General features: G+C 46.0%; 1 long non-coding RNA gene across 1 annotated transcript in view; it reads left to right on the top strand.

The window, feature by feature from the left end:
- Positions 1-780: 780 nt before the first annotated feature.
- LOC109309463 overlaps positions 781-26846 on the top strand; it is a 39009-nt gene continuing 12943 nt past the window's right edge. Inside the window, exons 1-2 of the long non-coding RNA XR_002100921.1 lie at positions 781-911; positions 16558-16676. This is a non-coding gene — a long non-coding RNA (uncharacterized LOC109309463). The remainder of the gene's footprint in view (positions 912-16557; positions 16677-26846) is intronic.

Raw genomic sequence — 26846 nt, 5'->3', positions numbered from 1 at the left:
CTGGGAGACTGAGCTGGGGCTCATGTTCTGCAGAGGACTTTGGAAGGCAGTGGGGTCTGATGGCAACAAAAATGTTCTTGTGCTGTCCTGCTGGTGTCCCTCAGTCACAATCTCTGGGAACCACCTGCATGGAAGAGGTTAGCTCAAGCCTCCTGCAGGCTCCACTGCTTTTTCCTTTGCCTCCCTTTGGTCTCCTCCTGAAAACATTCAGAAAGATGACTTGCTTTTGTTCTCGAAGTCTGCACCTGACCTTATTTTTGCCCTTCCAGGTGCCTACCCACAGCTTGCCTGACCTGAGAGCCTGAGCAGGAAACCTTGCAAAAACAGGATTTTTTGTTGCATGCTGGCACTGCTGCTTCTAGTCCCCACAGAAGATGCTGGAGGGAGTGGAAAAGGAAGATATGGAGGAAATAAGTTAATCGAACAACTAGCAAGGAGCTGGCTCAGATCCAAGTTGGTCTGGGTGGGGACACAGATCAGCAGCCTTTCCTTTCCCAAGTTTCAGTCTCAATTTCCTACTGGCAGTCTGCCATGTAGGGTGGGATTTCATGACAAAAGGGGCAGTTAGAAGGCACATTTTCATGCTTGTGGTCTCTTATGCATAGACATTTGTTTCTGGGATCACTGCATGGGATCCTTGGCATCAAGAACATTTGAACGCATGCATGCCATGATCTAGGAAATGAAGATGTTTCATTGTGCTTGGGCTCTCAGGGGCTGGGGGAGATTCATACATTTTAAGACAAGAAGGGACTGGTGCATTAATTTGACCTAGAGAGCACAGGCCACAGACCCTGACCCAGGACTTCATTACACTCATCACTCATGTGTCAGCTACAGCAAATCTTTTAGAAAGATGACCAGTCTGCACTGAAAGACTCCATGTGATGGAGAGTCTGTCACGTGCCCTGGTAAGTTTTGCCAAAGGTTAATTACTCTCTGCACTGAATTTAATGTGGCTTCAGTTCTTACCTTTGTCTTATAGATGAAGAGTCCTCTGCTACCAGAAACCAGTTGAGAGCAAACAAGTCACTTCACTTTTCCTTCATTAACCTCAACTGAGTGTCCAAAGGCAAGTCTCTGGATTTTGATTGATTCTTGTAGCTCCTTTCTGAACCCTAACTAGGGATGAGAACTGTTTTAACCACAGGTTAAGGTGGATCACTATTGCTATGAACTGGATTCTAGCAAGGCCTCCCTAATGTGGGAATGCAACATTTTCATCTGGGCCCTCCTAGTGTCTCACAATCACGTGTCAGACTGGCTAGAGGCCGGGCTTTCACCTGGGTTAGCCTGCATTACTTGCAGAGACAAACCCTTCCTATTGATATTGACTGGAGGCGAAACAGTGCTAGAACCTGCTTGCTATGTAAATATGATTAAGGTTGATTTAACCATGTCTTCTTGGCAAACTTACAGAGTTCTGCAGCACTGCCCTTCAATGCAATGTGCTGCCTTGTGCAGGTTGTGCACTACGCTGGAGGCAGTGTAGTCAGTTCCATGTGGGCAAGGTTCTTTGGGTAGATGTGATAGCTTTTTTTAGATCAACTGACTAGATGGAAAAAAGTTTTTTGCAAGGTTTTGGGCACAATCACCCTTGTTCAGGCATAGGAAGTCTCTGCTGTTCTGAGACTTCAAAACAGTAGGACTTGAGACTTGGAAGTGTCGTCCTGATAGGTTGCAGATACAGGAAAAGCTGGATAGGTTGGAAAGCTGGATGGACTGGAACCAGATGAAGTTCAACACTCAGAAGTGTAAGGCTCTCCATCTGGGGGCAAACAATTCACAACATACCTACAGGCTCGGTGGCAACAATTTGACTTGCACCAAGGCCAAAAGGGACCTAGGGGTAGTGATCAACCATTGCATAACCATGAGCCGACAGTGCGATGCTGTGGCCAGCAGGGCAAACAACACACTGGCATGCATCTCATGCAAAACTAAGGAAGTGATACTCCCACTGTACTCCACAGTGGTGAGACCATAGCTGGAGTACTGCATCCAGTTCTGGGCGCTGCACTTCAACAAGGACATGGAAAAACTTGAAAGGGTCCATGGAAGAGCCACCCATATAATGAGGGACTTGCAAGGCAAGACATACAAGGAGAGGCTGAGGGACTTGGGCCTCTTCAGCCTACAGAAGAGAAGGCTTAAAGGGGGCTTGGTAGCAGTTTACTGCTACATCAGGGAGTTCATCAAGAACTCAGTGAACAGCTGTTCACCAGGGCACCCGTGGGGAAGACCAGGAGTAATGGATGCAAACTCCTGGAAGGCTGATTCAGGGTCAGTTCCAGGAAAAACTCCTTCACAGTCAGGGTGTCCAGACTGTTGAATAAATTCCCTTCAGTGGTAGTATAGTCACCTACCCTGGAAATCTTCAAAAGGAGCCTGAACAGTCACTTTGCTGGGGTCACTTGATCCCAGTTGCCTAGTGCAGGGGGACTAGACCCAATGATCTACAAGGTCCCTTCCAGCCCCTAACAATCTATGAATCTATAGGACTCCAAGGAATAAAAATAGCTAAAAATGTGACAGGATATTTGCTGTTGAGGTTAGCTTCTTTTTTCTTCATGTTGTGAAGTTTACATTTTAGCAGACTTCCTATGCCTGAAGAAGGGTGACCGTGCCCAAAAGCTTGCAAAGAACTTTTCCCCAAGTACTCAGTTGGTCTAATAAAAGATATCACATCTTTGCAAAGAGCCAAAACCCCGGTCAGCTCTGTGTGGCACTTCAAACACTCTATTAATACTTTTGAGGAACAGGGCCAGTGAGACTTCCCCAAAGCTAGTTGGCCTACCCCTCGTCTATATGGAGCCAAGTGTGATGTGAATGTGGTGACACTATTTCTATTTAGAAAGGACACCACATGGAATAGGGCTGTGTGAAATGGCACCATTCTGTTTCGACTTGAGTTTCGAGGTTTCAACAGAACAGCATTTTGTTTTGAATTTCATTTTGATTTGAAACTGCTGTTCCATTTCATCGAAACAGTGATGCTGTTTCGCTGCTGTTTCGATGTTTTGCCAATATGCTGTAATGGGCAAGCTCAAAACAGTCTCTCTCGTCTGGCAGTCAGATGGGAGCCCACGACCCCAGGAGGGCTGCGGAGGCTGTGCCAGTCCTCCCAAGGCTGCAGACCCCCATCTGCCTGCCAGATGAGGGAGGGAAGCCAGGTACTGCCATGTGGGACCAGGGAGCTGGGGAAGGGAACTGAACCTGATCACCCGGTTCTCCTCCCCAGCATTACGATCGATTTGGCTGGGGAAGGGACCTGAGCCCAGCTGGGCTGAGTTCCCATCCCCAGCACTAGGATCCAGCTGGGGAAAGGAACTCAGCCCATCTGAGCCGAGTTCCCTACCCCTGTCCCATTGTAGCCCTGGGGATGGGAACTTAGCCCAGCTGGGCTCAGTTCTCTTCCCCTGTACTGTGATCAGCTTTCCACAGCCCAGCCGTGGGAGGTGGAGAGAGCCAGGGCTGCACTCCCAGCTAAGCCACATGGGGCTGTGGAGCCACTAGGAATGCAGCCCTGGTTTTCCTCTGTCTCCCACCACCTGGCTGCTGGCTGCCGGCTGCTGGCTGCTGGCTGCTGGCTGCTGGCTGCTTTAAAACTCAAAATGTTTCAAAACTTTTGAAACATCTCGACTAGCCTCATTTTGTTTTGAGGATGTTTCAAAGCCCTTTGTTTCAATTTGATTTCACTATTTCAAGCTTGAAATGAGTCAAAACAGTGTTGACTAGAAACAGCTGGTGAAATTTTACACAGCCCTGATGTGGAACAGTAGGGTGTGTCTGAGGGCACCCCTGCTGGGGCTGGTGTACTTTCCATGCAGGCATGGACTCAGTTTGATTCCAAGTAAGCAGAGCTTCACCTGAGTTATCTGCATTCCAGTTACTGCAGGGTAAACCCAAGTTATCTACTAGTAGCAGGGATGGATTCAGGATTTCTCAAAGAGGGAGAGGGAGGAGCAACCTGGATTGCAGGGGTGGTTATACCCTTTGCTCCCAGTCTCCTCCACTCCCACTAGTGGTGACTCCATGCTGCATACTGTGGAAGCCTCCCCTCCCTTCCCCTTCCAGCTCAGAGGAGGGGAAAGAGGAGGGAAGAGGTGTGACTCTGAGCTGGAAGGGAAGGGACATTTTCATGTTTTTAGGGACTTTGAAAAGGGCGGTTCAATCCAAAAAGGTGGTGCAGCCGCACTACTGCACCCCCTCTGGATCCACCCCGATCAGTAGCATAACTTGGAGGGAGGCATGAGCAAGGCAGCACTAGGTGCCAATTCAGAAGGTAATCCAGAATAACAGCCTCCAGGGATCCCATACTGCCACCACAGTTGCTGCAGAAGCTCCTGTTCAAGGAGTTTGTGCTGAGCCCACCCCAGGGTACGTCAAGTTACACCTGTTACCAACACTCAAATGACTCCTCTTAAGTTAGCCCTCTCAAGAAGTGCAGTCATACTGTGAAATAGCATTTGGTATAAACTGAGCTCCCCTGTTTCTTTTCCACTGAATTGTGGGAGAGCTTGTCTGTCCTATGTGCATATTTAAGGAGAGGAAAATTATGGGGAGGCACTGGAAGACTAATGTCACTTGAATGACACAAGTCTCAGTGCAGAGGACACTTTTTTCTCAGTCCAGTTTTAGCTTATGCCTCCTGACACACCAGTCAGTTCAGGTTACAAGCATCACCATGCTTGATATCAGAGTTTTTACAGGAGGATGGGACTTCAGATAGAGGCAACGTTTCAGTTATAATTTAAGTTTTATCATATAGTTCATGTTAGCTTGGAGAAGCCAGCAAGGATCAGGCATTCTGGAGGCAGGAAGAAAAGAGGTTAGTTCCTCCATGCTGCACTCATGTGGAAAATTTCTTTTAAAGTTGATTTATAATGTGATTAAACTGGCTTGAGTGGCCACAACTGAAATATAGTTTGCACTGACCTATGTGACTGCAGATTACCAATAGTATAAAGAGCCCTCCAGGTTTGGCTGTGACAGATGTCAGGGTTTCATTTTGGGCGATGTCAGTGTTTGTATAGATGTGGTTGTGACTGGTTTATTCCCATCTTGCCCTCCCACTCTTGCCTGCAAAAACCATACAGGCACTGATCACAACCCACAGTGACCTCAAAGACTTGGTAACACAGCTGGATAATCATGACTCAGACTTTATTTGGTAGGATTTCCATTTTTTTCCAGCAGCATTCAGAGAAGGCACCACACACTTTAAAACCAGGTGGAATAAACAAACCACCTTGCTTTCTCAGGGAGGTACAGCTAAGCAGTGGGGGGCAGATGCTGTACTTAGATGGCCAAATGCAGGCATGGTACACCCTGGCTAGAGTCAGCGCAGAAATGAACTCAAGGCCTTTTGTTTTAAGTGCATTTTTAGTGGCCAGATTTTTCCAAAGGACTTTTCCTCCCCGTTAGCCAACTGAACTTCCTGGCCTATCATGGATGCCAAACACCCAGCAGTCACACCCTTCTCTCTGCCTCTGCTTATCCACCTTTAAAAGGGGCTAATTACCCTGGTCTCTTTTGGTATCTACACACGTGCTCCAGGGTGGGGGGCGGTGCTTTAATTAAAGCAGTTCTAAGAGCTGCTCTAATTAAAACGCCTGCAACATCACATGTATTCAGCATCCCACACATCAAAATGGTGGTGGGGGGTGCTTTAACTGAAGCTCATTCGACAAGCTTTAGTTAAAGTGCCCCTGCTGCCATTTTGAAACATGGGGATGCTGAATACATGTGACACAGAGCCTGCTGGAGTGTGCTAATGAGCTAATTGATTAATAAATCAAGTTTGCTTCGTGTGCTAATTAGCACACATCAGAGCAGAGCTTTGTCATATGTATAAGTGCCCTTTGTAACTGATGGTCTGATCTCAATGGGATCTGGCAAAAATGTGGCTATGTATTAGAAACCCAAATAGGCACTAAGGTCAGGTCTCCAAAGGGATTTAGGTACCTGTCTCCCACTGCAATCAGAAAGTGCCCATGGGAGCTGGGGATCTGAGCCTTATCTCTTTGGGAAATCTGTCCTGTGGAGGGCCTGTGCTCATCTAACTGGGATCATGAAACCAAGGGATTACAGCTCGAATGGGAGATAATTCTGCATGAGAAGCAGTCCTATTGCAAAGGGACCAGAGAAGACCAGGGCAAACAGCTTGAAGACTCTGACCACATGCTGCATTCCTCTGCTGCACTCACTGGAGATGCCATCTGTGAGCTCACTGCGTTTCATTACCAAACAAACTACTTTTATCTAAATGCCACTATGCCTGTGTCTAACTCAGGGTCTTAAGTATGTCAGCTGCAGCATGCAGAGCAGATCAGCCTCATGGGACTGGAGGAGTCACAGGGCAGCTGGTCTATACACATGGAGCCAGTTAGAGAGAAAATAAAAATTCTCTGGGGATTGTAATAGAAGTTTAGTTTACTGCAACTGTAGGACATTAATTTTGGGACCTATTGTAGAAGCACCCAGCAATTAATTTTTTTTTAACAAAGAGAAGGGAAATAAGAAAATATAAATAGCAAGGCTGAGAGGGTGGCAGGGGAGGGGGGGATCAGCAAAAGACAAAGCTGTCTTTGATGAAATAATTGCCTTTGGTGTCTCCTTAAGTCCTCTTAAACAGGATGGTAAATATTTCAAAGTTAATTGGGACTTTAAATAAGGTTTCTGCCAATGGAGTATCCATGCAAAGGGACATAGGAATGTAAAGCAGACTGGGGTGAGAAAAGGTCTGGGACACAGAGGACATTGCTGTCTTTCAGGGTTTCTCAGGCTGGGATTCATGCAGTCCTGTGGGCAAACTTCCAGAGTTAGGAATGGGAAAGGAGGAGAAGGGGAAGGGGCAATATAAGTGGAGGAAAAGAAGGACAAGAAAAAATGAAGAAGGACTCTGTGATTCTCTCTTAGGTGGCTGGAGAGCTGCATTGTGGTTGTAGTGACATGAGGTTACCCAAACATGGAATCCTGGGGTACACAACAGCGATACAACAGGACAATCTTTGCACCCTGGGCAGCCCTGGTATACGGGGCAGCACCAGCTGCCACGGCTCTAATGGCTCCAGCTGCTATTTTTGCACCCCTCCTCCTCCAAAGGCTGCCCCAGTCACCTCCCTCATACTCCCCATCATGCTACTAGTACACAGCATACTTCAAAATGGGCATGTAACCTAACACATTTTGAGAACCGCTGCTGTATTTAATAAGGGATAGATACTGGTGGTGAAAGCTGGAAGAAAATGTTCTTTTGGCCAGCTGACACTGTTAACTGCCCTAGTCCCTTTTATTAAGAGCTAAGAGTCTTATGGTGATACCACTCACCCTGCACATACACAGTGCTCAGTGATCAGGACACTTGCTCAGTCACTGTTGTTTAATTATTGAAATTGTCCAGTGCTTTGGGCATGTGAATGACCATATAAAATGCTATTGTTATCTTTCTGATATGCTTATGCTGTGTAGCCATACGAGCCTGATCCTATTCCTACTGAACTAGGGTCCTGGCTAAGGAATAGGCACTGCAGGCTATTGTGGTGAGCCTCAGCTCTTGGAAACATGCAGCCATCCCAGAATCTCATTTTTTAAAGTAAATGTCTAGTCTTCATGACTCCAGATCAAAGTTTGAAAACATGAACTGGGTGTCTTCAGTGAGCCTGAGATAATGTGAGAGAATAAGTTGCCCTGAGAATGACAGATAAAATATTTACCTTGTGAAGGCTTACCTGAATGGGAAATTCACTAGCATACTGACAAATACAGTGCTACAAAGTTTGTTGGCATAGCAGTGTTGGCCAGGAGTGTGGAACAAAAATCATGTTTATCCGGCAGTTATGCCAGCAACCCCCACCTCCCCTTCTTCCCATGTACAGCTTATACCAGCAAAACAGCCCTTTTGCCAAAGCAAGTTTTGTTGTTCTGGTGGGTTTAATTTAATTATGCTGGCTAAAGAAATTAGGGCCAGGCAAAACAGCACCGTTCCACTTCGACTTCTGTTTCAACAAAACAGTGTTTCGTTTTGTTTCGAAAGCACTGTTTTGTTCCACCTCCCCCAGTCGGGCTGAGTTTCCCAGTGCTGGGAACTGAGCCCAGCGGCAGGAGGCATCTCCCCCAGCCGGGCTCAGTTCCCAGCAGCTCGCAGGCCGTGGAGCTCAGCTCGGTGGTGGGAGGCGGAGCGCCGCACCAGCTCTGCCCGCTTTCTGCCACCAGGCTGAGCTCCACGGGGCTGGCGAAGCCGATCGGAGCGCAACCCAGTGGCGGGAGGTGGGGAGAGCCAGGGCTGCGCTCCCTGCTGGGCTGAGCCACATGGGGCTGCGGAGACACCGGGAGCACAGCCCTGGCTCTCCCCACCTCCCACCACCTGTCTGGCTGCTTCAAAATTTGAAACGTCTCAACTGGCGTCATTTTATTTTGAGGCTGTTTCAAAGCCCTTCATTTCATTTTGACTTCGCTGTTTCAAGTTCAAAATGAGTTGAAACAGCATCGAAGCAAAACAGCTGGCAAAGCTTTGCACAGCCCTAAAAGAAATCCCTCTGATGGTATAAACCAGGGGTGGCCAACCTGTGGATTGGGTAACCTCTCTGTGTAGTACATGGCAGACCAGAGAGCGGATAGGCAACACAATGGCAGATAGGGTGGGGAGCAGAAAACAGAGCAACAAATTGGGCAGGGAGCACAGGACAGGAATCAGAAAGCAGAGCAGATCAGGGAAGAAGCACATGACAAAGAGAAGAAGCCAGAACAGATGACTGGGGGATCAGAGTGGCACTCAGAGAGGGTGTGAGGCTGATTTGTGGTATGCCCACCAAAAAGGTTGGCTTCTGTTGGCATAAACTGCTTCTGCTAAGAGTCTTTCCTAGAATCATAGAGAAGAGGTGGGGCTGGACGGGACCTCCAGGGGTCATCTAATCCAACCACCTCCCTGAGGCAGGATCATCCTAATCCAAACCATCCTGTACACTTCTCCATAATCTAAACTCTTTGTAAAACTACTTGACACAACACAAGACATAACCTGCCACAGGTAAAGCAGGGGAACCACAGAAGCCAATGTCCTGCTTCTATAAAAGGTTGTTAATACACACTCAAGAGATCCCAGAAAGAGGGCCATGCCTCTTGCTACAGAGAAAGACAACCTGTCCCCCCTACCCCCGCCCAGTCCATATCAATCTAACCATAGAGGAGAGGGAAGACGCTCTACCCAGGAACCTCTGGCTTTGGTCTCAGCAGATATAGTATAGCATAGCTGTAGTACAGGTTAATCCATAATGTGGAATATACTATAATAACTCCCAAAGTTATATAAAATAAATTAAAAGTACTCCTAATCCAGACTAAGAGTTTTCACACAGGGAGTTACACTGGAAACAACTATGGTATAATTCTACTGATCTCAGGATGCTGGTAAATTCAGTCATGCAGACAAGCCCTGACTCTTCAGAGAGCCTGAGACAATTGTACCAAGAGGGGAACTGTTCCTGGTGTAACTGAGGCAGTGACATCAACATGAGGCTTCAGACAGCCTGAAACAATGACTCTAAGATTTGGAGCTGCTCTGAGTGTAATCAGTTTGGCAGCATCTGCCTGAGCCTTCAGGCACCCTGGGACAATACCTCAATGAAAGGGGGAACCATGCTGTCCATGCCAACAGGAACTCAGTGCCAAGACAGCCTGGCTGTGCATGTAAAAGGAATGAAAGTGCAACAGAACAAGGCATTCATGCAAGCAGATACAGGCTGGGTGCTAGGGAAGCACCAGGACCCATTCTGTGCTTCAGGTGGAAAGAAAGGATTGCTGCTGCTGCTGCTGCTGCTGCTGCTCCCAGGGGACTGCCTGGCTTCCATGCTGTGAGGGCAAGGCCACAGCTCTGCTTCTTGTTACCCAGCCTCTGCTTCTAGAGCAGGGGTGTCAAGCTCATCAGGCCCAGGGGGCCAGATGAATGGCGTGACCAGTGCTTCTCACGCAGTAGTATAACGATAGGTGGGTGAGTGGGGCAAGAGCTCCGAGTGCTGCTTAAAGGATGGGGTGGGCACTAGAGGGATGCCTCAGCCTCCCATCCCTGTCCCCGCCTTCTCCTTGACATGCTGAGCCTTCAGCAGCTCCAGCTCTGGCAGGAGGGAAGTGGCACACAGTGCAGGAGCGAGTGCCTGAAGGTTGGCTGTTACAATGGGAGAGGTCACTTCCTTTTTTGCCACCAAAGATTGGTGTTTAAATGGCTGTTTGATACACATCAGTGGCAAAAAAGGTGACACCTGCTGCAGAAGCAAATCTCCGGTTGCAAATCTTGTACCATGGGCTGTGCCACTGCCCAGGGCACAGTATTAGCCAGTTAGTTCTCCATGCTCACTCATTTTCTTTGCTAATCCCGTGTTGTTTCCATTATATACATATACATACATACATTCATTATATATCTTTATAGCTATATCTATATATAATGTGTGTGTGTGTGTGTGTGTGTGTGTGTGTGTGTTTAAACCAAATTCTTGATTCAGCAAAGCACCTTTGAGACTGGGCTTCAGACGTGTCGACTCCAATAGGATTTGGGTCGGGCCCATAAGCAACATGCATTATTTATATTTCACCACAGAAGAAGAAGCTTAAGTCTGATCCAAAATACATATTATTCTTTCGTCAGTGTCCTTAAGCTATCAGTGCAGCATAAACATGACCTTATTGATTTGGTACCTATCAATGAGCTGTATAGAACGGCCACCACGAGCACTATCTGGAAATGACCTGTTTGCAGAAACGCTGCCTGAATAGCATTCAGCAATCTGACCTCAAGTGCACCTTGGTTTGCCTACTTAGGCACTGTTCCTAGTTACTGTTGACTTGCTTCTCCAGACGATAAAATGCAAATGAATGATTAACAAGCTCCTAGAGCCCCAGTGCATTAGCATGTTTTTAGTAATGAATACTGGTGCAAATGCATTTCAATGAATTAATGAAGTTTCTGTTACTTGGGTGGAATTTCCTGTTGCTGGCACCTGGGTTGGATTTGCTGTATATTTGCATAAGCATGCACATATGTAACTCTGGACACAAACAAACCGAGCCATTTCTAGATACACATGGTCAAATGCTGCAGGGTTTTGTGTAAATATATGTTGTGGGGGGGAGGGAGGGCTTCAGGGTTCAAGGTTCAGTGGCTCCTCTCGCAGTAGGAAAGGAAACAGAGTGTTTGCGATGGGTCTTGTATGACACAGCAGCATCTGGCACAGTCTGGGGAGTCTCTATTTACAGTTCACATTTCCAAACGTCTCTTCTGACACCTGGGGGGAGATGTCTCCTCCTTTCTTCCTCCCAATGCCTTCTCCCAGCCTGGTGATCCAGCCTCCTGAGCTTGGAGCTATGCGTGATACTTTGATGATATCGAGTGCAGGATTTCAGTTCTACCACCAGGAAGGTCCAAAAGGCAGCTGCTTATCTGACAAACCCCTTCCACTATGGCGGGGCATGTTTATGAAGGTGTTGCTGAGAAAAGAAGCCCCGTGCCCTCTCTTGGGTTCCTTGAAATGGCTTTGCACAGGAATGTGGCTGTGCCTGTAGACCTGTGCAAATTGCAGTTGTTTAGATTACCAGCCCAACTAAAAGAATTAAAGAAAAAATCATGGAAGTTTACACAGAATTAATTCTTTTCTCACTTTGCTGCCTCCACCAAAAATAAAAATCAAGTCAAACTGAACATTTTATCTGCCTTGAAACTAAACGTTGCCCTCTGTTTTCAGAGGGGGAGGCATTTTGACTCTTCTTAAATTAAAATGTAGGCACATTTCAAAATAAAATGTCATTGCAGAATGAAAAATCAAAATATTTTGTATAAAACATGTTGGCTGCATGTTTGTGTTTTCCTTCTCGCTTTTTTGGCATTTCTGAGGACTGAAGCTGTTTGACAGGGCTTGTGAATCGCTGCAGTTGGCTCAAATTTGTGTCTTTCAGGAAATAAAATATTCAGCTGAAATATTTTGCCCTGCTCTACATGCCATTACTCAAGAAAGTTCTGCAGGCTTTTAACTTAAGAACTGACAGCAGCAACTTGCTGGCCAGTCTTCAGTGCTGCAGTGAAGCACAAGGCAAGAAGCAGTCTCTCAAGTAAGGATGGTCAACCACTTCTGGCTATAAAGGAGCAGCTGAAGGGGCATGAGAAGCCAGTGTTCAAACAGCGCACAGTTGTCAGGGGTGCCTGGCCTGGTGCTGTGTTTGGCAGCTCTGTCCTGTGTCCAAGGTACGGATGACTGACACAAAACCTTCATGGTCCCCTGGCTTCCTGGAAACCTGGAAAGCATTAGATAGAGGTTTGAAAGGACAATGTAGTTCAGGGGCTGGGACACTGGACTGGGGGCTCAAGGGGTGGAACTTTGCCATGAGAAAGTAGGATCTGATACTAGACTGCAGCAGCTGCAGCAGCTCTGTGGCTTTCGATTTGCAGTCACTTTGCACAGTCAGTAACTCAACATTCACCTTTCCACAGTTGATAAGGTTACCCAATAGCTACTAGTCCAACTATAAAAAAATGCGTGGTGTCTGTGCAGGTGTGGAGGTAAAAGTTGAGCTTTTAAGGGCATCCACTCTAATTGTTTGCATTTACATTTCCTGTTAGTTTCAACAGAAATGTTAGATCACATGGCTTTTGTGGATTTTATGTTTGTCCTTTTTTCAGAGTCAATAAAAAGTTGTGTCATCCAGCCTGCCATTACTTTTCACTCACAAACATTTGATCTTTGAGCTCTGCAAGCCACAAGCTGACCTAGCTAAACTTTTGGATCTTTTGGAGACACAGAAGATCTTGCTATGAAGATCTTGTCATGTTTACCATACTCAGGTGAACTATTCTAATATATAGTTTGCTAAACTGGGCAGAGAAAATGTGGTCATACTGCAGACTTGTGGTGGTGAATCGGTTATTCTCTCGAAGTGGGGTTGTTATGTTTTCTGTGCAAGAAAAGCAAGAAAGGGGTCATATAAATAGAGGCAGTATCCACCCAACATCCTTTACTTGAATACAATTCTCAGAATTCTTGACCAGAGTTTCCTCCACTATAACCTACCGGATGTGCTCTGGCCATTGAACATCACCCCTCAAGTGCTGGAAACAGTGTGTGGTTTTCATGCTGTGCGACTTAGAATAGAAAAATGGAGAAAATTTAAACAGAGGTTTGAAAAGAGATGTAAGGGCTGGTTAGCAGCACACTCACACAAAACCCCGAACAACTTATTTCTTATTAAATCTCATACTGGCAAATTATGGCACAGCGCTCTCCTAGGGGGGGGGCGGGGGTGCAGTTTAGCCTCTTTCTGCTGATAAATGGAGGTGAAAAGCAGCATGATATATACAGAGCAATAGAACCAGGATCTGGAATAATAGAAGCTTAAGATTAAGCCCCTAAGTCTATAGTCAGGCATCTAAATGAAGTGTCCCATGTTTCCAAGGGGTACTTGGTACTTAGTACTAAAATCATCTTCCCCATGAGCCCCTGTTAGCAGAGGGTGACAGTGCTGTGCTGGGGTAGGTGAGTCAAGCACGGTGAGCGTGTAGATGACTGTGCAGGCCGATGTGCTCAGAGCACCTTTTGTCACATCATTCACAGCACCACTTAATGTGTGAGCTGGTCTGCCCTTGCAGCTCTGACCTGGTCCCTGATGATGCATCCTTTGTCTTATGTATTTTTTCCTGTCCAATGACAAGGTGCTACTGGTGCTGTTCAAACAGGCTACTGCCTTCCGTCCCCATGGCTCTCCACTGCAGGTGCTTAGAGCTCCAAAACATTAGCCAATCGGTCAAACTTGTCCAAGTGCCCTTTTCAGAGTGACCTTGAAGCCTTTCTTTGGACAACCATGTGTCCCCTGCTCACATGCTATTTCACCATTTTGGTGGCTGCTGCGGCATTTCTGGGTCGTCTCTCTGAGCCACAGGCCTGGCCCGTTGCAACTGAGCCTTCATCATTAGCAACCTGACTGGTGTGACAACTCGGCAGCAGCTGGGTGATGCACATGCCCGTCTCCTTACACTGATGATAGATAATATGGAAAATAACTTTAAATATTAGCCTAAACCATTACCTTATATACTACCATGTTGGGGTAATCTATTTATCAACACACTGCACTCTGTTTAAGTGCACAGCCAGAGGACTGGAAATGGTCCATGCATTTTGCCAGAGTTTTACCCCAGCTCAAAGTACACAATGTTCATTAACTACGGGAACTGCCTACACATTAAGTTCCATACCCACCCTGTTTCTCAGAACCCCCTGTTACCCAAATCGTAGCTGTGAAATTAAAAGGACCTAGTCAGTTCTAGGCTGCTTAAGAATCTTGACACTGACAGCTTCTTGTCACTTCACGTTCACCAATTATGCAGTTAAATGGTGTGTAATTCTATTACAAAGTAGACAGTAGAACTGAAAGATGCTATGTGCTTAAGCGAGTTATGCACTTCATCAATATTCATAGAGTCACAGAAGTTCAGGGCTGGAAGGAACCTCATGAGATCATCGGGTCCAGCCTCCCCTGCTCTGGGCAGGAAAGACAGCTGGGATCAAATAACCCCAGCAAGGTGTGCGTCCAGTCTCCTTTTGAAAATCTCCAGGGTAGGTGCCTGCACCACCCCCGCTGTGAGTCTATTCCAGAGTCTGGTCACATGAACTGTGAAGAAGTTTTTCCTTATATCCAGTCCAAAGCCTTCTTCTAGGACAACGGTTCCCAACCTCAAGTCGTGACCCAAATGAGGGTTGTGGGGGCAATGCCAGCAATGCCACACACAAGGGATGAGCCGTACTGCATGCTAGGAGCTCCCCTGCCACAGAGCCACCGCTGCACTCCACTCCCAGCAGTGGGTCGTGGCAAAAAAAGGATTGGGAACCACTGTTCTGGGAATTTCTGACCATTCCTCCTGGTTTTCCCCTGGGGTGCTTTGGCAAATAGTTGTTTGCCTAGCTCCTGAGCTCATCCCTGATATATTTGTAAGCTGCCACCAAATCCCCCCAGAGGATTCCAAATCTTCTCTTTTCTAGGCTGAACAGTCCCATATCTGTCAGCCTTTCCTCGTATGGCTTGCTCTTCAGGCCTGTAATCGTGTGAGTGGCTCTTCTCTGGACTCTCTCAAGCTCCTCCACATTCTTCTTGAAGTGTGGCACCCAGAACTGGTTGGACTAGGGCTGTGCGAAGCTTTGGTAGCCGATTCAATTTGGAAGAGATTTGACCTGATTCAGGAACCGAATCTCCAAATCTGAATCAAATAGGGAGACCCATTAAAAAGTCCATATCAAATTAGAAGCCTCCCAATCAATTCAGAGATTCAGGCGGTCCCTGCTCACTGCCACAAGGAGCTGGACCTGAGCTCCATGCTGGTAAGAAGGGGGCAAGATCAACAGAGTGCACTGTGTTTCAGTGTCTGATAGAACATATTTCACAGTTTGTCTTTCAATACATACAATATCAAATGCAATATGATGCAATGTGCAGTGTATGTATGTCACGTTTCCACAGGAATCATAGTGGAGAAAAAAAAATCATATGATTATAAGCGTGGGCATCATTTCATTTTCCTTACCTTCAAATGAGATCCTCCACCCTATGATTTTAAATTATATTGTCTATGGCGTGAAAGAATCTGCCCTAAGAATGCATTGCACCACACTGCTCCTTAAATACACTGCACGTGCTATATTAAATCAAACCAGGAGAATCTGAGAGAAGCATAGCACAGAGAATATCCCATAGAGCTCAGAATCTGTGATCCCTTTATTGTCCCTGTGCACTAAACCTTTATACAGTAGTTGCAAGCATTCCCGCTGGGAGAAAACTCACCAGCCATTTAGTTATCATAGGCCCTAAGGCTTGCTGTGAAACACATGTGCTCACTTGCTGTACCTCATGGCAACTTTACATTTGTTCTTTTTCAAGGACTCTTTTCTTCCATTGACAGATACTATTTTTGATTAAAAAGATGTAGCCCATGTCAGTGGACAGTCCTTCACTTTGCTGACTAGATTTTCAGATCAGAGTTTATTCTCTTTATACTGCATTTTCTCTTGCTTTCATGACAAGCAGTGGCTGCTTTGAAATTGGTCCATTACAGGAAAAGTAGCTACAGAGCTCCCTCAGAGGCAGACAACGACCTTTCCAGGTTGTCATGGGAGGCAGAATGATCCACCGATCCCTGGTCTGGAGCATTCAGTCTAAATAAGGCAAAAGAAAGATGCTTTTTCTTTCCCTCAGACATGCTCAAGATGTTGGCCAAGGTCTAGCAAAGGACATGAGGTAAACCTGCAACAGTCATGTGAACTGGTGACCAGACACAACACCCATCTTTATTTCTAGCATCCAGCTGCATTTAGTGCTGTTATGTACATCTTATTTTTCAGGGATGACCATTTTGGAGTGTACAACATTCCAGCATCATAATGCTGTGATCCCACTGGAATAAGTGTTGTAGAAACATAGAGACAACATAGAGAGACAGGACAGCTGGTTTTCCAGACAGCCTTCTGGTTAGCATAGTTCTGCTCTCTTGGATCATGGGTTTTTTTACCCTTGTTTTTACAGGAATTATGCTGTTCAGTTGGTGCTTATCTAGACCTCTCAGTTCAGGCTTTTCCAGACATTAGCCAATGAAACTATCCAACACGCCTGGGAGACAAGTCAGTCTCATTCTCATTGTACAGGTGGGTGAATGGGGGAAGTGTCATAACCAGCTGGGTTTAAACAGCAAGACAGAACTATGAATGTACAGCCATCTCTGCAGGAGGGTGGTGAGAGAGAGGAGTAACAGTCGGCATGTTTGGCAGGTTAGCAGAAAGCTCCCATTTTTACAGGATGAAAGAGGAAATGTGAACAAACTGCTAGTTTAAAACTATAATGGAAAAGACCAGTGGAAACAAAGAGATCACATTTCCTATCTGACTGAGCCATATAATCCCACAGTACCATTATAAATGGCAAAGTTTCCCACAGAGTTAATGGGACACTACTGAGTCACTCTTAATAGTTTTTTATTTCATTTTTCCGCTGTTTCTAATATCCTTTTATGATCCTGGAAATAACTCTTTCCAATACAGCTTTTGCATTTGTCATACTGTGTGTGTGTGTGTGTGTGTGTGTGTGTGTGTTAATACGTGCATGCACCTGTGCATGCTGAATGCCAACTCATGAAAACATAGAAATATAGAGTCAGAAGGGCACTCAAAAAGCTGCCTAGTCCAACCCCTGCAATGAAGCCCTGTACCTAGATGGAACTCTACCAGCCTGCAAGGGAAAAGCCACCGTTTCCCACATTTTTCTCCTTTAAAAGCAAATCCTTTTTTAAAGTTTGTTTTTCATGTATTCTTGTGACTCACTTTTGGGTTGTGACCCACAGGTTGAGAAACACTGACCTAGGCCACCTTTAACAGCTATTTGTTTAACCCAGTGGGCACCAACCTTTTCGGTAGGCATGCCACAAATTAATATCCAAACCTTCCTTGAGTGCCACACTGACCTCATTCCCTGGTCCCATCTGCTGCCCTGTGTTTTGCTCCCTCTCCTATCTGTGGCTGTGCTGCCTTCCCCTCCCCTGTTCTTCTGTGTGCCATATGCAGAGGCTGCTTGTGACATTTGTGGTCATCCTGGTCTAACCTGCTCTCTGGAATGAGCTCATTACTTCAGGAATTTTCTGATGAACCAAAAGTTTTTGGAAACAGAAGGTGATGATTTAGTGAACCTAGAAGGATTATATTTGAAAGCACCTTGCGTTTGCTGAGCTTTTGCTGAATTCAAGGCAAGGATCCATTAGAATCCAGCCTGAACTCCTGGTGGTTTGCTCCGGGCCAGGAACCCAGTGTTTTCAGGATCCCTGCCTCCGGCCCTGTCCTGCCCTCTAGACTGCCCACAACTGAGGATCCTGGAGCCTTGACTACCCCAGTATTGGAGCAGTCTGGCTGGCAGGACAGATAAGGAGTCACAGACTTTGGAGTTCAAGGGTCTCCAGAACAGGGCCAGTCACTTGGCAGGGCTTCAGAGTCCACAGGTTTTGGGCAGGTGCAACCAGGCACACAGATGGCTCCTGTGCTGAAGTCCCTGGGATTTCAGTGGCCACGACTGTGAGGAAACCAGCCATGCCAGAATTTCCAGACTTTCTTCTGTGGCGCTGGGAGCCCCAACGCTCTGGAAACCTGCTTTAACAGGGTCTGAGAGGTCCGTGTTATAGGGAGAAGACTTGGAGCCTTGACGTCCTGAGACAGACCTCCAAAGTCAGTGGCTTGAGGGAAGTCCACTTAGCGAGAGTCTCACAGCAGCTCAGCAAAATGAACATACCGTATTTACTTGCATAGCCCATGCAGCTTTCCCCCCAAAATCAGCCCTCCAAAATTGGGAAAAATATCTTAAGTGGGAGAAGCTGATTTTTCTTTGCTGGAATAGAAGCAGGGCGGAAGAGAACAAGCAGACACTGTGACTCATGGCCACCAAACTGAATGTGACTTCTCCCTGAGGCTGCAAAAAGTAGGGGTGGAGTCCAGTGTTAACCTCACTGCTGCTGGTGAGATAGTAGCTTTTGGCTGAAGAGCTGCTGAACTACCTGAGGGTAACTGACCTGCTTCAGGCAGGCTGCAGTATCTTGATGAGGCTTGTGATATGGAAACACCAATGTATTATTTAGATGTACTTCTATGAAAAACTATTAACCATAAAGAAGCAATAGTCTTGCTACTGCCTTTGCAAGGATCTGGGGCTTAGCCTTGTTGTTGTCCTGCCATGTCAGAAAATCCCTGCTGCCTCAGCCAGACTGTCTCTAGGGATGCTGCATCCTGGGCACTTGGTGTTTCCTGGAGGACATCCTTTTTATTAAACAGTTGGCCATGACTCAGGAAAAAAATTTCTTTTTCTCTACATTCTGTCTTTCCAAAACAAGGTGTGTGTTTTATTTGGGGCATGTGATATGTGGGACAATACGATATTTGTCCCCACTAGTGCTGTTACCAAATATCAGTTTTACTGAGCAACCACAAGTTCAGGGAACATATTTTGTTTCAGAAATACCATGCTTTAGTGAAAACAGCATCTCTGGTCAATAGGAAATTTTCAAAATGGTGTCCTCAGACATGAAAGCAAAGTTTAGAAAACAGAAATTTCCTACCAAGAGGAAGGTCCTACTCTATGCAACACTGATCAGGCCGCAGCTGTAGTACTGCATCCAGTTCTGGGCGCCACACTTCAAAAGGGATGTGGACAGCATGGAGAGGGTCCAGAGGAGGGCCACTCACATGATCAGGGGGCAGCAGGGCAGGCCCTACGAGGACAGGCTACGGGGCCTGAACCTGTTCAGCCTCCAAAAGAGAAGGCTGAGGGGGGATCTAGTGGCCTGTTACAAACTAGTCAGGAGGGACCAGCAGGCATCAGGGGAGTCCCTGTTCCCCTGAGCACTACCAGGAGTGACTAGAAATAACGGTCACAAGCTGGCAGAGGGTAGATTTAGGCTAGATATCAGGAGGCGTGACTTCACTGTCAGGGCGGCTAGGGTCTGGAACCAGCTTCCAAGCAAAGCGGTGCTGGCTCCTACCCTGGGGGTCTTTCAGACAAGGCTAGACAACCACCTTGCTGGGGTCATGTGACCCCAGTACTCTTTCCTGCCATGGCAGGGGGTCAGACTTGATGATCTGCTCAGGTCCCTTCCGACCCTACCAACTATGAAACTAGGAAAGTCTGATTTTACTCATCAGGGGTGTTGTTGCCCTCCAGAGCAGCCTAGCTTTTAGAACTATTTTAGTTAAAAGTTGTTCCCTCTGTATTTTTCAGAGTTCTGGCATGCAAACTAGTATAAGCAAAAGGGATGCTGTGGCCTGAAGACTTCTTGGTGCTACAGGAAATAGGACTGAAAGTCTTGATAATATGATGAACAATATTTGTATTTTGCTAAAGAAGCTTCCAGCTATGGAGGCATCTGTGCCGCGTATGGATTGTTTTGCAAACAATTGAAATCCAAGAATCAGGCTTATCTCAAACTGCCCTTGAATGGGTAGAAGGAATTGATAGACCATTCCAGACATAACAAGATATGATTCAAACCTCTGTCCCAAACTTGGACAAGCACAGACCAAACCGTACCTGTTTTGGGGAGAAGAGGAGAGAGGCTTTTCAAATTTGAGATCACTTTTGTTTTGATTTTTTTAAAGGATTAAATTCTTGGTGTTCTTGGGGAAAATGTGCTTACTGGGGGTAAAAGCCACCCACAGCATGGACCAGATTTTGAACAAAATCTCAGTTCCTTTTCTGCCTCCTTCAGAAACCCCAGACCCTCCCATAGTAGTACTTTTACCCATGTTTTCCAAAGATCTCAATCCCTAACCTGCATACACCATGTTGCACCCTTTAGATAACCTGGCTTGGATCCTGGATAGCGTGCTTTTTGGAAATCCGATACTAACTGCCTAAATAGTCAGCCTTGCACCACAAGTCTACCACCACCATTAGTCCACCAGTATCTTACCCACAGATGTATCCTGCCAGACCTTTTATGTGGCTCATTGCTATAATAGCTTTGTGTTGTATATTGGATCAGCCAAGAAAAATAAAAGGGGCTTTAATAATTCTTGGCCTTGGAGATTTGAGAGGAGATGACTAGATGACATAATAACACCAGCTGTTGTTGTTTCCTAACCCTATGTCTAGATCAAAAGAAGTTCAGAGTAATGTGTACGACCTGTGAATAAAAAGACAAATCTCCAGCTTCTGATGCTAACATCTTCCACCTTTGATAAAGGCCTAGTCTGCAAATAGCTTTTGTACCAGTACAAGTCTGCTGGTACCGGGTGTGACTAATATGGTTACTAATATGGTTATACTAGTGAAGAGATTCTCAACCAGGATGCCATAGCAAACACCTACACATGATTTGCAAGCACCTCCATGTGATTTGAAAGATAAACTCAGTTATTTCAAATAGAGATCCACAGAGTCAAAAACATTCTGACCTGCTGTGGCCTTTCTGAGTACTCTGCAACAGAAGAATTGCTCTAGTATCTTTCTATAGCCTAGAAATAAGTGAAAGCTAAGATCTGGCATTTTCTGAGGGGTGCCTTGGGTCCAAAAGGATTGAGAACCATTGTAATAGTGAAACTCTGCCTCTGGTGCTGCTTAGGGTGATCTGTTTGCAGACCAGACTTCCCTTGTGAAAACAGGGTTAATGGCACCTTTATACTCATCCCTAGGGAGACTGCACCACCTACACTATGCTACTTTGTTATGGCTTTTACGTTTAGACAAGCCTTAATTGTCACTCACTCTGCAGGCAGCAGAGCAGACAAGAAGTCTTGTGGGTAAAACACATGTCTCAGAGTCAGAAGATCTGAGTTCTGCCTTTGGGTCTGCCACAAACTTCCAATGGGATCCGAGACAACTCTTGTGACTCTCGTTCACCATCTGTTAAAATGGAGGAAATGGGGGCGGATCTAGGGGGACATGGCAGGGCATTTGTAACGCCCTTTGGAATTGGGTGAAAGCAAGAGCTGAGCACCACTACTCCTCATCCCCTCCTTCTCCCTGCTGCTGAATTCAGGAAGGGATGAAGGGCAATGCCCACGGTGCTCACCCCAGGGGCTCTGGAGCTGTGGGAAAGGGGAAGGTCCAGCCAGTCTCTGCATTGACCAGCTGGTGCACCAGGTGGCATGTCACAAGTCCAGTAGAGACATATGCTATACAGTTCTCCTTTCACTGGCTGAGGTAAAAAGCTTTCAAAGACGCACCATTACCAGACATTAACAAGGCCCATGTTCTTCTTGTAGTGCCCACCAGGCCTGAGAGTCACCCGCTCAGCCTGGCACCCCGAACAAAGGAGAACTTGTTGAATAACTGGCATCCTTCTTAACTTAAAAATTGCAAGTCCAGCAGACTGAATGCAAATCTGGAAACTCTATCCATGCATAGGCACCTGTTAAAGCAGTGCTCCCATCAGAAAAAATGTTTACCGCTAACTCAGTCCAAAGGCATTGCCTTTCATGCAATGAGCTGTGTAGGAGCTGTGCATCTGGCCAGCGAGGGGCAAGTAAAAGAATTGAAAGACCAGAAAGCAGAGGAAGAAAGACCTTGATTGAGACTTATGGAGCAAAACTGGAAATGCTTTCAAATGTGGTCTGTGAAAGGAGAAAAGTGTCTTCTCCATGCTGCTTTGGAGAGGATCACAGGGCTAAAGTGGGAACCCCTTCTTCACAGCAGGCTTCAGCGGGACTATGTGGATGAGTAACTCCTCCGGTGAGTTAGAGGCTCTCTGTCTACCCTTAAGAGTTTAGCTTTCTTTTCTGCCCTTAGGACTAGTGAAGAAGAATGTCCTCAGAGTTGTTTGAAGAGGGTTCATGAATCCCTGATGGATGAGCATTTGTGATGTGAATCAATGGCTATGGAAGTAGCATGGCCAGTTCCCATGATGTTTAAGTTTTGTTAGCTTTATGGGTTGCATTGTACAGCTGATCAAGGCTGGCACAGACACTAACCGAGGAAATCCAGACTCAACCCCGTGCTCTACCACAGACTCTCTCTGTATCCCTCAACAAAGTCACTCAGTCTCTGTGTTCCTTCCTCAGCTTCCCATGTGTTCACAAGTACTGCCCTGCTGCCCAGGCACTCTGGGAAAATAAATACATTAGCGACTGTTCAGAGATTATTTTTGATGTGCCCACACAAAAATCAGTGATAGATAGATGGCAGAGACTAGATGACCCTTGCAGTCCTTTCCAACTCTTCCAGATCTCACAGGCACATGTATGTTTATTTTTAGCACATCTGCTTAAGCCAATCAGACTGTAGCTGTTTGATAACAAAAGGATTACAGTGAGGAGCTGCTTAATTGAATAGCTTCGACTAGAAAAACCTGGCATCTTTTCTGAAGCTGGTTGATGTAGGTGCAGAGTTTAAGGGGGAAAAAGGGTGCAATTTGGTCAGAACGATATAAACTAATAAGATGCTGCAGTTCATGCTGGCTAATCTGTTTTGTGGCGCACAGACAAACTGCCATTCACACCAAAACAAAGAGTTAGTTATGTGTGTTGAAAATACCCAGCACAAATGTCTTGCAGGCTGCTTTCCTGACATCATGCCTGCTGAAAATACTTCACAAAGTGTTTCCTAATTTCACAGGAAGACAGCCTGCTGGCATCTGACAGTACACACTGCAGGAACAATGCTAAGGGCTTTAGCAGCACAGCAAGGGCAGAAAGGGACACGTTGGGATTGGGCTGAGATGTTTTCTCTGGAATCATCATCTCCAAGGCAAGAATCTGCCCTCAGGCCAGCCTGATGATGTCTGTATTTCATTAGGACAAGGGCCAGGCCTGTTCTCACTCTTCCATATGCAAGAGTTCAAACAACAGAGTTAAATGGAGTGACTTAATCCTGCAGATGCAAGCCATCTCTCTCAGGTCCAATTTACAGTTGGACTGCTTTACCTGCATAGGTATAGGTTGTAGCCATGTTGATCTAAGAACACACCCGCCTCTGGCTTCTTTACTATTCACTCCATCCAGAAAGAGCACCGACCAACTGCAAATGCTTCCTCAGCCTGATGAGGAAAGCTTTATACCCGAAAGCTTGCGAAAAAGAAAATTTCCAACTATTTGTGTTGGTCTAATAAAAGATATCGTATTTACCCAAAGAACTTTGTTTACCTGCATAGGGGTATAGTGTCAATGTGTTGTTTGTGTGGATAATGCTACAGTGAACCTCCCCTTCATGTGCAATGAATTATACCGGTAAGACAAGCTTGCCAGAATAACTGGGTCTACACTGGGGGTTTAAATTGGTGCTGCTGTCTCAGCGAGGGATTGCACCTCTTTGTATCCCTGACCAACACAGCTTTGCCTGGAGATAGCTGCCCTACAGACTGAGATGGAAAGCATTGCTGCACATTGGAAAATGACCCTTTGGTAAGCATTTCAGATGGACAGTACTTCTAATGTGGAAAAGAGTACCATAAGGTTCTGTGCACATTGTTGCCCAGCAGCTCCACACCAAGACCATGAGAAGAGCTCTGCAGCACCACACAAAATGGAAATCAGAGAGGACCATGCCCCATAGCAGGAGAAAGCAGCAGAGCGCCACAACCAGTGTAGTTATATAGAATTAAAGGATCTGGGATTAGTTTATGGAGGAGATAGTGTGATTGAAAGGGGAATTCTGGCTCTCCAGCTAGTATGTGTCATTTGCAGTCCCCAGGTTGCAAAGCAGAGTGAAGGGCCTATGTTTCTTTTTCCCCCCATGCTTCTGGGCTTTGCTGGTTGCTCTAGGTTCAGGAAGGAATATTTCCCCCTTCTTGTTGCTACAGGCAGCAGGGAACTTTGACTGGGGTGTGCCGTTGCTCCTGCGGAGACCAAAAAACCCAGAAGTTCCAGTTTAGAGCGTCTTGTCCCTCTGTCCAGGGTTAAGCCGACTGCTACATTTGAGACCAGCAAGGAAGTATAACCCACAGTCACATTTGCATGGACTGTGGGGGAGTTTCTCTTCCTCTGTAACAGGATCTCTCAAGTATATTTAAAAAACCACTTCCTGTCTTTGCAGTGGCAGGATGTTGACAGTGCACTCATACCCATGCTCTACCTGTGGCAGGCCAGAATATTCTTGGTGGGTTTAGGCAATGTGCGCAGTAGATGGGTGACACAGTTTTTTGTGTGGTTTCAAGATTAGGTTTAACAAACATTTGATGTCCTTCCAGCCCTACTTTTCTGTGATTCTATGATCCTATGATTCTAAGGTAGTTGCACTTGAGAGTGAAAGGTTTTCATTTTCCACTCAGCCACCCCTGCAAACAGCCTTGAAGGGCAGCTGAACTCATATAAGTACAGGAGGTAGAGCTAGGTAGATGCTGCAGAACATTGTATGTGACTATTTCTTGACATCATTACATGCTGAAACTCTTCCAGGAGTGTTCTAATGAATCAGCTCTCCTCAGAGAACAGTTACAAGAAGTGAATATGAACCTGACTTGCTTCAAAACCCATTGTAAGCAGGTTTCCAGCCTTTAGCCAACAAAAATGTGGCTCTCCAATTCCAGAACTGGCATTGCAAAATGTGAATTTCCTAGGACAATTTCAAACTGAGGCGCTTGCCTGTTGGCTACAGAAGTCATCCGATCAGCAGACAGAAACAATGCCATGTAATTTGCAGGACTAATTAGCACAGCTTCCAGTTTGAATTTCAGGCATTTTCATTTTCCCATCTCTGCATGACCTTCAGATGGAGAAACACTCATTAAAAGCTATTGTGAATAGCTTGTGAGTAAGAGATAATGAAAACCAAACCAGTAGTATCCCTTGGCCTTGTCTTTCCAGTTCTGTATCACTGAAGCCACCAAGATGTTTAAACTTAAACATGTGCTTAAGTGTTTTATTGAAGTGGGGCTTATATGCTTCTAGTTTCATGAAGCACATGAGGCCTAATGCTGCAGGTTACTCACTTGGGTAGATCCATGGAAGCTAATAGGGCTATTATAGGCTAACTAGACTGTATAACTGTCATATGGTCCAGAATCCTTGAGTACATACTCTGGTTGCCAGCTCATTCTGAAGTCTACACTAATGTCTTTCCTACTATTATTACCCATACTAGGCAGGCTAGCACATGCAACTATCATACCTTCAATTTGATGGTATCATTTTGTCTAGGATTCAAAGTAACCTAGACAAATTGGAGGATTGGGCCAAAAGAAACCTCTTGAGGTTCAACAAGTATAAAGTCCTACACTTACGATGAAAGAATCCCATGCACCACTACAGGCTTGGGACCAACTCGCTAAGCATCAGCTCTGCAGAAAAGAACCTGGGGGTTAGTGGGCAATAAGATGGATATGAGTCAGCAGTATGCCCTTGTTGCCAAGAACGCTAACAGCATACTGGGCTGTTAGTAGGAGTGCTGCCAGCAGATTTAGGGAAGTAATTATTCCCCTCTCTTCTGCACTAGTGAGGCCACATCTGGAGTACTGTGTTCAGTTTTGGACCCCCACTTCAAAAAGGATGTGGACAAGTTGGAGAGTCCAAAGGAAGGCAATGAAAATAGTTTGGGAGCTGGGGCACATGACTTCTGAGGAGAAGCTGAGGAACTGGGTTTATTTAGTCTGCGGAAAAGAAGACTGAGGAGAGATTTGGTAGCAGCCTTCAACTACCTGAAGAGGGGTTCCAAAGAGGATGGAGGTAGTCTTAGTGGTGGCAGATGACAGAACAAGGAGCAATGGTCTCAAGTTGCAGCAAGTGGGGTTTAGGTTGGATATCAGGGAAAGCTTTCTCACTAGAAGGGTGGTGAAGCACTGAAATGGGTTACCTGGAGAGGTAGTGGAATCTCCATCCTTGGAGGTTTTTAAGGCCCAGCTCAATAAAACCCTGGCTGGAATGATCTGTTTGAGGATGGTCCTATTTTGAGCAGGAGGTTGGACTAGATATCCTCTTGAGGTCCCTTCCAACCCTAATTTTCTATGATTCCATGATTCTATGATGCAGACACCCAGAGGCCAGTAAGCAGGAAAGGCTACAACAGGACCAAGAAAAGGAAAAAGCAGAACTTGAAATGGGCCAGAAGAGCACATTTTTTGGTCTGCATTTTCCTGTAAACTATTCTGCCTGGAGCATTAAGTGAAAAATTTTAGTTCCATATCCTCCCTAAAAGAAATGCTCATACCAAATTCAAGTTCTATGAGACAAGAGCCTCCATGGGGTGGATTCATGGCAACAAGCGCTCAGAAAACTTCAATGACAGTACACACACTTTCATAGTTTCATAGTTTCATAGTTGGTAGGGTTGGAAGGGACCTGAGCAGATCATCAAGTCCGAGCCCTTGCCATGGCAGGAAAGAGTACTGGGGTCAAACGACCCCAGCAAGGTGT

Source organism: Crocodylus porosus, unplaced genomic scaffold, assembly GCF_001723895.1.
Source record: "Crocodylus porosus isolate Cpor-Errol unplaced genomic scaffold, CroPor_comp1, whole genome shotgun sequence".
In the NCBI taxonomy this organism is placed as follows: Eukaryota; Metazoa; Chordata; order Crocodylia; family Crocodylidae; genus Crocodylus; species Crocodylus porosus.
The sequence above is the reverse complement of the archived record's forward strand: the minus strand, read 5'-3'. Positions and strand labels throughout refer to the sequence as shown.